At 34.0% G+C, this 9,905-nt stretch overlaps 1 pseudogene; it reads right to left on the reverse strand.

The window, feature by feature from the left end:
• Window positions 1-2,771: 2,771 nt before the first annotated feature.
• Window positions 2,772-3,321, reverse strand: LOC125121172 (60S ribosomal protein L17-like; annotated as a pseudogene).
• Between the last annotated feature and the right edge of the window lie 6,584 nt (window positions 3,322-9,905).

Genomic DNA, 9,905 nt, shown 5'->3' on the forward strand with positions numbered 1-9,905 from the left:
TGTGCTTTAGGTTTCATATCCAAGACCCATTAAAAGAGCTTTTTAAAATGTTTTCTTTCAGGAGTTTGTGGCTTCTTGTCTTATTTTAAATCTTTAAGGCATTCAAGTTAATTTTTGTGAGTGGTGTAAGACAAGTGTCTTTCTTTCTTTCTTTCTTTCTTTCTTTCTTTCTTTCTTTCTTTCTTTCTTTCTTTCTTTCTTTCCTCTTCCTTCCTTCCTTCCTTCCTTCCTTCCTTCCTTCCTTCCTTCCTTCCTTCCTTCTTTCTTTCTTTCTTTCTTTCTTTCTTTCTTTCTTTCTTTCTTTCTTTCTTTCTTTCTTCTTTCTTTTTTGTCTTTTGGGCTGTTCCCATGGCATATGGAGGTTCCACTGCTAGGGGTCAAATTGGAGCTGTAGCCACTGGCCTACGCCAGAGCCACACCAATGCAGGATCTGAGCCGCATCTGCAACCTACACAACAGTTCACAGCAATGCCAGATCTTTAACCCACTGAGCAAAACCGCAAATTCATGGTTCCTAGTCGGATTTGTTAACCACTAAGCCATGATGGGAACTCCTAGTTTCTTTCTTTTTATATATGAATATCCAATTTTCCCAGGGCCATTTATTGAAAAGACTATCTTTTCTTCATTGAATATGCTTGGATCCTTTGTCAAATATTAGTTGACTTTATATATGTGGGTTATTTCTAGGCTTTCAATTCTGTTCCATTGGTCTATGTGTGTCTAATTATACAAGTAGCATACTATTGTGATTACTATAGCTTTATAATATAGTTTGAAATTACATAGTGGGATGCCTCTTGCTTGAGAGAACAAATTTGCCCTCAGGATTGCTTTGGTTGTTCAATTTTTTTGTGGTTTCATATACATTTTAGGATTGCTTTTTCTACTACTATAAAAAATGCCATTGAAATTTTATAGGAATTGCATTGAATCTATAGATGGATTTGGGTAGTATGGATATTTTAACAATATTAGCTCTCCTAATCCATGAACATGGGATAATTTTCTATTAATTTGTGTCATCTTTGTTTTTGTCCATCAGAGTCCTATAGTTTTCATCATAGAGATCTTTTGCCTCTTTGGTTAAATTTATGCTTAGGCATTTTGTTGTTGGATACTATTGTAAATAGGATTGTTTTCTTTATTCACTTTTCAGATAATTCATTGTTACTTTATAGTAATGCTATTTTTTTTTATCCTGAACCTTTACTGAATATTTGATTAAATACAAGAGTTTTTTGGTGAAGTGTTTAGGATATATATATATATATATATATATATATAATTATGTCATATGCAAACAGACATAATTTTACTTCTTTCTTTCCAATCCTAAAGGCTATTCTTTCTATTCTTGCCTAATTTTCAGTACTATGCTGAATAAGAATGGTAAGCACTCTTGAAGTGAGTGCCCTTCTCTTGTTCCTTACCTTAGAGAAAAAGCTTTCAAACTTTCACTATTAGTATGATGTTATCTGTAGGTTTGTCATATATGGTCTTTAATATGTTGAAGTACATTGCTTTTGTACCTATTTTATTAAGATTTTTGTATCATGAACAAATATCAAATTTTGCAAAATATTTTTTCTGTTATTTAAGTGGTATGATTTTTATATTTTATTCTAGTAATGTAATGTATCACATTATTTATTTGTGTATGTTGAACCATCCTTGCATTGCAGGGATAAATCCCACTTGATCCTATTGAATTATATTTTTAATGTACTGCTGAATTTGGCTTGCTAGTATTTTATCTAGAATTTTTAAAATCTATAAACATCAGGTACATTGGCCTGTATATTTTATTTTGGAATGTCCTTTTCTGGCTTTAGTAACAGGTTAATTCTGGAATCATAAAATCAATTTGAGAGTATTCCCTCCTCTTCAATTTTTGGTAAGAGTTTGTGAAGGATTGGCACTAATTATTTTAATATTTAGTAAAATTCACCTGTGAAGCTACCTGGTCCTTGGCTTTTGTTTGTTGGGAGATTTTTGATTACTGAATCAATCACCTCACTAGTAATTCATCTGTTCGGATTTTCTATTTTTTCCCAATTTAGTTTTGGTAGATTGTATGTTTCTAAGAATTTTTTCATTTTTTTCTAGTATGATGTATAGTTGCTGAAGTACAGTTGTTCATAGTAACCTCTTATTATACTTTACATTTCTGTGGTATCAATTGTGAAATCTTTTTCATGTATAATTATGTCGATTTGAATCCTCTATTTTCCTTGGTTAGTATATCTAAAATTTTGTCAATTTTATTTATATTTTAAGCAGTCAACTCTTAGTTTTGCTAGTCTTTTATATTCTTTTCCTATTCTCCATTTCATTTATTCCTTCTCTAATCTTTATTATCTCCTTCCTTCTACTCAGTTGGGCTCAGATTTTTTAAATTTTTTAGAATTTTTTTTAGTTCTTGAAATGAAATCTTAGGTTGATTATTTGAGAAATTTTGTGGATGTAGGTGTTTATTAGTATGAACCTCCTTCTTAGAACTTTTTTTTGCTACATCCCATACATTTTTTATGTTGTATTTCCATTTTTGTTTCAAAATACTTTATTTCCCATTGATTTCTTCTTTTATCAATTGGTTGTTCAAGAAAGTATTGTTGAGTATTTATGTATTTGTGAATTTTCAAGTTTTCCTATTGTTACTGATTTCTAGTTTCATGCCATTTGGTCAGAAAAAAATACTTGATATTAATTCAGTCTTCTTTAAATTGCAAGATTTTTTTTATTTGAATTTGCATTTATTTTTGTGACATTTATTCCCAGGCCGTACATTTTTGTTTCTTCAGTTTCTTCTAGGATATCTTTTTATTCTATGCAACCTCCTCTTCTGGCTTAGGAACAATCTGCTCTTTTTTAGTAAGGATCATCTCAATGTGGCAGGAAGAACTCATGTAAGGGTTGATCCAACCAAGAACTAAGTCCTGTGCTGCATCTTGGGGGCTTTGTTCACCTGGATGTGCTCTCTGACCAAAGAATCTGCATATAAGCCCTTAAGTTAAACATTACTCTCTGCACTTTTGAGCATGTGCAATAAAAATTCAGTACTCTTTTTGGGCTACTGACCCTGTGTTCAGCCCCACTGTTTGGCCTGGGCATACCTACCAACTCCACCATTATAATGATGGAATGGTACACGTTGCTTCTGTAGAGTGACATCCTTCAGATACTTGGTGGCTTTTAGAATATGCATACCTTTAATGGCCTGGGCAGTTTAATGAGTGTTCTTAAAATTAACACAAAGATTTGAACCTCTTGATTTGCATGATTTTCAGGGTTTTCTGGTTCAAGTGAATAGCGAAGCATTTTTAAAGGTCACTTCAAGCCACTTACCAGAAAAGGAGGCCTAAGATTGTTTTTTGAACCAACATATGAGTATCCTAAAAAATGTTCCATGTGTACTTCAGAAGGATGGATTCTACTATTGTCAGATAGGATGTTCTCTGTATGTCTGTTAAGTGCATTTCATACATTGTGATCAAATCTGCTATTTTCTTGTTGATTCTCTGTCTGGATGATGTATCCATTGTTGAGAGTTGGGTATTAAAATCCCTAACATTTTTTTGTATTGTTGTTTTTTTCCTCCATTTAGCTATGTTTTATTTTGCTTTTTATACTTGTGGGCTCTGATATTGGGCACATAATTATTTAACATTTTTATAGTCTTGATGGATTGACCCCTTTTATATAATGGCCTTTTCCTTTTATACAAAATATATTTTAATTAAAATAGGTAAAAGTATAATTACCTTTTATTTTTTTGGATTATTTGTTTTATCGAAATATATTTTTCCACCCCTTCACTCTCAGTCTATGTGTGTCTTTGAACTAGAGTGAGTTTCTTGTAAGCAGCGTATTGTTGGATCTTGTTTTGTTACCCATTCAGCTATTCTATGTCTTTTGATTGGAGTGATTAATTAGTTTACTTTTGAAGTAATAATTGATAGGTAAAGACTTACTATTGCCACCTGTTAATTGTTTTCTTGTTCTTTGGTAGATCTGTGGTTCCTTGTTTCATATCTTGTTGATTCTATGTGTGTGCATTTGAAGTATAACTGACCTGAAACACTATTAGTTCCAGGTGCACAATGTAGTGATTTAATATTTCTATGCACTATAAAATGACTATCATGATAAATCTAGTTACCATCTGTCAATATGAAGTTATTACAATAATGGCATTCCCAAACCTGTACATTCATCCCCATAACTCATTTATTTTGAAACCATGTTTGTATCTCTTAATCTGTATTACCTATTTCAATCATTCCCCAAATGCTCCCCTCTGTAGCACCCTGTTTGTTCTCTGTATCTGTGAGTATGTTTCAGTTTGATTAGGTTTGTCCATTTGGTTTTTAGATTTAATACATAAGTAAAATGATATGTTATTTATCTTTCTCTGATTTATTTCACTTAGCATAATGCCCTCTAAATCTATCCATGTTGACATAAATTGCAAGATTTCATTCTTTTTTATGGCCAAGTAATATTCCTGTGTGTGTGTGTGTGTGTGTGTGTGTGTGTGTGTGTGTGTGTGTGTGTGTGTGTGTGTGTGTGTGTATCACTTCTTGTCAATTCACCTATCACTGATGGACACTTATGTAGCTTCCATATTTTTACTACTGTAAGTAATGTCCCAATAAACATAAGGATAATACATATTTTCACTTTCTTCAGAAAAATATCCAGAAGTGAATTTGATGGATTGTATGATAGTTATAATTTTAGTTTTTGAAGAACCTCCATTATGTATTCTACAGTAGTTGCCCCAGTTTACCTTTCAACCAATAGTATACTAGGGTTCCCCTTTCTCCAAATTCTCACCAACACTTATTATTTGTTGTCCTTTTGGTGACAGCCATCTGACAAGTGTGTATCTCACTGTGGTTTTGATTTGCATTTCCCTGATAATTAGTTATGCTGAGCATTTTTTCATGTCATTGGCCATTTGTATGCCTTTGGGAAAATGTCTATTCAAGAACTTTGCCCATTTTTAAATCACTTGTTGTTGGTACTGAATAATAGGAGTTCCTTATATATGTTAGGTATTTTCTCCTTATATGACATATCATTTGCAAATATCTTCTCCCATTTAGTAGAACACACTTTCACTTTGTTGATAGTTTCCTTCACTATGCTAAACATTTTTAGCTTGATGTAGTCTCATTTGGTTGTTTTGCTTTTGATTTCCTTGCCTGAGGAGACATAGCCCCCCCCCCCCAAAAAAAAATCGCTAAACTGATGTCAAAGAGCATGCTGCTTGTATTTTCTTCTAGGAGTTTTATGGTTCCAGGTCTTACATTCAAGAGCTTAATCCATTTTTAGTTTGTTTTGTACATGGTGTGAGAAAGTAATCCAGTTTGATTTTCTCACATGTAGCTGTCCAGTTTTCTCAACTCTATTTATTGAAGAGACTATCTTTTACCACTGTATATTCTTATCTCCTTTGTCACACATTAATTGACTAAATAAGCATGAGTTAATTGATGGCCTATTCTTTTCTTTTCTTTTTGTGGCTGCATCTGCAGCCTATGGAAGTTCCCAGGCCAGTGGTCAAATTGGAGCTGCAGCTGCTGGCCTACACCACAGCCATGGTAATACTGGATCCAAGCCACATCTGTGACCTATGGCACAGCTTGTGTCAATACCAGATCCTTAATTCACTGAGCAAGTCCAAAGATTGAAACCACATCCTCAGAGAGACATCAGGTCCTTAACCCACTGAGCCACAATAGGAACTCCTGGGCTCTCTTTTGTTTCATGGATCTATGTGTCTGTTTTTTTGCTACTATTCTGTTTTGATTACCATGACTTTATGGGATAATTTGAAATCAGGGGTAAGATACCTCCAGCTTTATTCTCTCTCAAGATTGTTTTGGCCATTGAATGTATTTTATATTCACATATACATTTGAAAATTTTTCCATTCTAGTTCTATGAAAAATGACATTGGTATTTTGATAGGGATTGCAGTGACTCTATAAATTGCCTTGGGGAGTATTGTCATTTTAACAGTACTGATTCTTCTAAGCAAAAGTGTGATGTATCTTTCCATTTGTTTGTGTAGTCTTCAATTACTTTCACCAGTATATTATAGTTTTCAGAGTACAGGTCATTTACCTCCTTATTTAGGTTTATTTCTAAATATTTTATTTTTTGATGCAATTGTAAATAGAATAGTTTTCTTAATTTCTCTGTAGTTCATTTTTAGTTTACAGAAACACAACCTATTTCTGTATTTAATTTTGTATCCTACAAATTAATTTATTATTCTAATAGCTTTTGGTAGCATCTTGAGGAATATATATATATATATACACACACATACATACATATATGTTTATTTTATGTTGATGATCTATTAATTTCAAACACATTCTAACAACCCTGCAATTTTACTCTCCCCCATGTTAATGTTTTTTACTTTTATTTTACATATCTTTGTTTTGTGTATCCCTTAAATACTTATTGTGAATATAGATGGTTTTACTACTTTTGTCTTTTTAACCTCCTACTACATTTACTGTTTATTTGTGTTTATCAATGAGAATTTCACTTTTGTCATTTTCACATTTCTAGTTGTGGTCTTTTTGGCTTATAGAAGTTCTTTTAAGATTTCTTTGGAAAGCAATTTAGTGGTGCTGAACTCTTTTATCTTTTATCTGACTATAAAACTCTTTATTTTTCCTTATTATGTGAATGATAACCTTGCCAGATAGAGTACTATTGGTTTTAGGTTTTTTCCTTTCATCACTTTAAATATATAGTGACATTCTTTTCTGTTATACACAATTTTTGCTGAAAAGTCAGCTTATGTCTTATCACTGTTTTCTTATACACATTTAGATTTTTTCCTTGCTGCCTTTAATTTTTGCCATTTTAATAACAATGTATATTGGCATGGATCTCTTATGATTGATCTTGTTTGGATCTCTCAGTGAGTCCTGCACCTGGATGTCAGTTTCCTTACCCAGGTTAGGGAAGGTTTTAGCTATTATTTTCTCAAGTTCTATACCCCTTTCTCTCTTTCCTCTTCTGGACCCCTATAATGTAAATGTCATGATACTTCATGGTGCCCAAGAGGTCTCTTAAAGTATTCTTATTTATTTAAATTCTTTTTTTCACTGTTCATTTTGAGTGATTTCCACTTCTCTGCCTCCAGTTCACTGACCTGTTCCTCTGTATCATTTAATCTACTATTGATTCCTGTAGCATATTTTTTAATTTAAGTTATTGTATCCTAAGCTCTCTTTACATTTTCTAACTCTTTCTTAAATTTCTCACTGTGTAATCCATTTTTATTTTGAGTTTGTTGAACATCTTAGTGGTCATTACCTTGAGTTCTTTGTTGGGTTGATTGCTTATCTCCATTTTGCTTGGCTCTTCAGGAGTTTTTTGTTGTTCTTTTATTTGAATCATACCCCTCTGTTGCCTCATTTTGCCTATTTCTCTTTTTTTTAATATCTCTGGATTATTTAAGCCACTTATGTTTCTTAATCTTGGGGAAGTGGCTTTATATAGGAAATATCTTTTGGGTCCCAGCAGCACACTCCTCTCGTCTCCTGAGCTGTATGTTCTAGGGGTGCCCCCTATGTGGGTTCCATGGGCCCTTGTATTATAGTGAGGCCAACTACTACAGTTGTGCCGGTTGGCAGGGATAGCATCCAGCCCACTTGGCTGCCAGGACCTTCACCAGTGGAGTCTACCAGGTCACTGATGGGTGGATCCAGGTCACTCATGGGTCCAGCTCACTCATTGGTAATGCTAGGTTGGGGCAGCTGGATACAGGGATCAGAAGGTCCCAGGCTTGGTGATGGCCCTCTGGGTTGGGTCTACATCCCATGGTGGTGGCTGAATGCCCTAGGGATCCTAGGGTTAGTGCTGGCTTGTTGGTTAGCAGACCCAGGTCCAGGGATACTGGCTTCAAGTCCTGGTGGTGCCTAAGGCTGATGATTTTTGTGCCCATGCAGCTGGCTGATGAATCTGGGAAGTCACAGGGCTAGTGCCAACCAGCTGCGGGGTTGGGGGGTGAAAAAGCCCGTGGCCATAATAGACTAGAGGGAGGGAGGAGTTCGAAATGGCATTTTCCATTACCAGCATCCTTATGTTAGAACAAGTTTCCCCAAATGGATGCCACCAGCATCTATGTCCCTAGGTGGACATCCAGTTGCCTCCTGCCTCTCTAGTAGGCTCTCCAAGATAAGCAAGTGGGTCTCACCAGACTCCTTTCCAGCTGTGCCTCTGCACTGGGTCTCAAAAAGTGTGATATTTTGCATGTGCCCTTTAAGAACGTGGTCTTGGTTTCCTATAGCCCTCCTGATCTCCTGTATGCAAGCTCTGTTGGTCTTCAAAATTATATTCTGGGAGTTCATCCTCCCAGTGCATACTCTCCCAGGGTGGGGAGCAAAATATGGGGCTCAAAACCCTTGCTCCTTGAGGAGAACATCTGCAAAGTGATTATTCTCCCATATGTGGGTCTTTTGACCAGAAGTGTGGGTCTTGACTATATTGCATCTCCACCCCTTCCACCATCTCATTGTAGTTCTTATTTATATTTTTAGATGATGTAAAATATTTTATGCCAGTCTGCAGGTCATTCTAATCAATAGTTTCTCTGTAAATAGTTGTAATTTTGGTGTGTACCTAAAAAAAGGTGAATTCAGGGTCTTCCTACTCCACCATCTTTGCCACACATTTTTATCTTTGATGTCTTGAGTATCAATATGTTTCAACTTCTTCATCATGTTCTTTTAGGTAATTACTATAGGTTTTTCCCTTGTGGTTATCATAAGGCTTACATAAAATATCATAAAATTCTAACACCTTATTTTATACTGATAACAATTTAAGTTCAATAGAATTTCTAAGCTTTATGCTTTAAACTCCCCTCCCCTTCACATTTAGATTACTGCTGTTAAAGTTTACATATTTTAATATTGAATAACTGATAACAAATTGTTATAGTTACTTTTCACTTTAAAAACTTTAATCTAGAAATTAAGTGAATTATACCCTACCATTAATTATTGTATTAAAGACTCTGACTATATACTTATCATTACCAGTAGTTTTAGGTTGCCTTTTTGTATTTTTATGATGTCAATTAACATCTTTTTATTTCTTTTAAAAACTCCCTTGAGAATTTTTTGTAAGGCAGAACTAATGTAATAACCCTTGATGCCTTTTTTTTTCTTCAGGATGTCTTTATATCTATTCCATTGCTGAAGCAGAGTTTTGTTGGTAGTGAATTCTTGGTTGATAGTTTTTCTTCTTTCAATAGAGTGAAAATATTATCCCATTTTCTCATGGCCTGAAACTTTGTTGAGAAATACATCAATAGTCTTAGGAGTGTGCTCTCTTTTATTATATGTAACTTCTCTCTTTTTTCTTGCTGTTTTCAAACTTCTTTTTCTTTGACTTTTGATAATTATCATATGGCTCTGTGTAGTCCTATTCATACTCAAATTATTTAGAGTATTTTGGGCTTCATGTATCTCAATGTCCATTTCTCTCCTCAGGTTTGGGAAGTTTTTAGACATTATTGTTCTAAAGATACTTTATGACTCATTCTTTTTCACTTCTGCTTCTAGAATTTCCATAATGTGAATATGGTTTCTTTTGATTGTGTCTAATAACTACTGTAAGCCTGGGCTGTTTGATTCTTTTTTGTTCTTTTTTCTTTCTGTTCCTATGAGTGGATAATTTCAAATGTCTTGTCTTTTACATCAGTGATTCTTTATTCTACATTGTTGAATTCGATTTTAAAATTGTTACATTCTTTGGTCATTGTATTCTCAGCCCCAGGATTTGTTTGTTTTGACGATGTCTATTTTGTTGTTATACTTCTCATTTTGTTAATGCATGGTTTTCCTAATTTTGTTTAGTGATCT

Source organism: Phacochoerus africanus, chromosome 2 (assembly GCF_016906955.1).
Source record: "Phacochoerus africanus isolate WHEZ1 chromosome 2, ROS_Pafr_v1, whole genome shotgun sequence".
NCBI lineage: Eukaryota > Metazoa > Chordata > Mammalia > Artiodactyla > Suidae > Phacochoerus > Phacochoerus africanus.